The sequence below is a fragment of the Oncorhynchus tshawytscha genome, linkage group LG05, assembly GCF_018296145.1.
Source record: "Oncorhynchus tshawytscha isolate Ot180627B linkage group LG05, Otsh_v2.0, whole genome shotgun sequence".
NCBI lineage: Eukaryota > Metazoa > Chordata > Actinopteri > Salmoniformes > Salmonidae > Oncorhynchus > Oncorhynchus tshawytscha.
The window spans coordinates 36,257,016-36,259,515 of NC_056433.1; the positions used below are offsets into that span (position 1 = coordinate 36,257,016).

The window sequence follows — 2,500 nt, forward strand, 5'->3', positions numbered from 1 at the left end:
CTTTACTACTGACCATATATACACCTTACACACACTAATTAATAAACACGTCCACCAAAAAAAAGAGGGCAAAATCTTTGCTTGCTTTATTGACTTTAAAAAAGCATTTGATTCGATTTGGCATGAAGGGCTATTCTACAAAATTCTACAAATTGGGCTTGGTGGTAAGGTGTATGACTTAATAAAATGTATGTACACAGAAAACAAGTGTGCAATAAAAATCAAAAACCAAAGAACAGAATTTTTTTCACAATGTCGAGGTGTGAGACAAGGCTGCAATTTGAGTCCAAATCTTTTCAACATTTATATCAATGAATTAGCAGACATGTTGGACCAATCTCCAGCCCCAGGACTCACACTATTTGACACAGAGGTGAAATACCTGCTATATGCTGATGACTTGGTACTTCTATCACCAACTAAAGAAGGTCTTCAACAAAACATTAATATTCTGGAGCAATATTGCCATAATTGGGCCCTGGCAGTAAATTTCCAAAAAACTAAAATCATGATTTTCCAAAAAAAAAACAGATGTCAGAAACACAAATGTAAATTCACCCTGAACAACACCTTAATTGAACACACAAAAAAATTACACCTACCTTGGTCTGACCATATCTGCATCGGGAAACTTTAATATGGCAGTGAATGCACTCAAAGAAAAAGCCCGCAGAGCAATGTATGCAATAAAAATGAAATTATTCAAAATCAACATCCCAATTAAAATTTGGACTAAAATATTTGACAGTGTAATCCTACCAATAGCACTTTATGGAAGTGAGGTTTGGGGGCCACTCAATAAACTGGATTTTAAAATGTGGGACAAACATCCAATTGAAGCCCTACATGCAGAATTCTGTCGGAAAATCCTACAAGTCCAGAGAAATACACCAACTAATGCATGTAGGGCAGAATTGGGCCGTTTTCCAGTAATAATGAAGATACAGAAAAGATCATTACAATTTTGGCTACATCTAAATTCAAGTCCAAAGTCGAGTCTGCAATTTAAAGCACTTCAAACCCAAGAGCTGAGCCCAGAAACGAGCCCTCTCAGTCAGCTGGTGTTGGACCTCACAAACCAAGCTGACACCAGCACTGCTTCAAAAGAAAGAATTCCAATAAGCAAAATCATGAACCAATCAAAGGAATCATATTTACAATACTGGAAAAACGAAACAAAATCCCAAAGCCGACTAAATTGCTATCTGACCCTAAACAGAGATTATGAATTGGCTGATTATCTCTACTCTGTCAGAGATACGAAGCAGAGGCAGATCCTTACCAAGTACAGGCTGAGTGATCACCGATTGGCAATAGAAACCGGCAGACATAAAAAGACATGGCTACCCAAAGAGGTGCGTGTATGTGGTCACTGCATGACAGGGGAGGTAGAGACAGAGATGCACTTTCTCCTTTACTGTGATAAATATTCCTCACAAAGAGATTCATTATTCACAGAAATGACTACATATATTCCACATTTTTACAAATTGAACCCAGAGGAAAAACTAAGAATACTCATGGGCGAAGGAGCAATGGCTCCTCTTGCAGCCAAATATGTATTTTCCTGCCATAGCCTGAGGGACACTGAATAATAACATCTGCATAGTAAGCAGTAACTTACTTATTATTACTATTATTGTTATTACTATAATTATTAATGTTTATCATTCCAAATATGGGTGGTAATGGTAGTGATAACAGTTTAATGATGGTTGTAGTAGTCGTAGGAATGATGATTGTAGTTGTAGTACTGATATAAAGAAGAAGATGACCGTTATTTAGTTATAAGTTAGTTATAGTTTCATTTTCCATAATTTGATTTTATATTTATTACATTTCTACTATTGACCATTTTATTGGTATTATTTTTGTATTTAATTTTGTATTATTATTTACTACCATTTTATATTATTATTTGCTATCATCTATAATTTTGTTACAATGTATATTGTATACATTGTTGCTTTGGCAATATTGACACAATGTTTTTCATGCCAATAAAGCAGCTTGAATTTGAATTTGACAGAGAGAGAACAAGAGAGAGACAGAGAGAGAACAAGAGAGAGACAGAGAGAGAACGAGACAGAGAGAGACAGAGACAGAGACAGAGAAAGACAGAGACAGAGAGAGACAGAGAGAGAACAAGAGAGAGACAGAGACAGACAGAGAGAGGGAGAGAGAGAGACAGAGAGAGACAGAGAGAGAACAAGAGAGAGACAGAGAGAGACAGAGAGAGACAGAGAGAGAACAAGAGAGAGACAGAGAGAGAACGAGACAGAGAGAGACAGAGACAGAGACAGAGAAAGACAGAGACAGAGAGAGACAGAGAGAGAACAAGAGAGAGACAGAGACAGACAGAGAGAGGGAGAGAGAGAGACAGAGAGAGACAGAGAGAGACAGAGAGAGAACAAGAGAGAGACAGAGAGAGAACAAGAGAGAGAACAAGAGAGAGACAGAGAGAGAACAAGAGAGAGAAAGAGAGAACAAGAGAGACAGA

At 37.3% G+C, this 2,500-nt stretch overlaps 1 protein-coding gene across 4 annotated transcripts in view; it reads right to left on the minus strand.

Moving 5' to 3' along the window:
* The window catches only part of LOC112251519 (1-phosphatidylinositol 4,5-bisphosphate phosphodiesterase beta-4), a 175,912-nt gene that overhangs the window by 81,147 nt on the left and 92,265 nt on the right, over positions 1 to 2,500 (minus strand). The gene's annotated exons all lie outside the window — the stretch shown is intronic.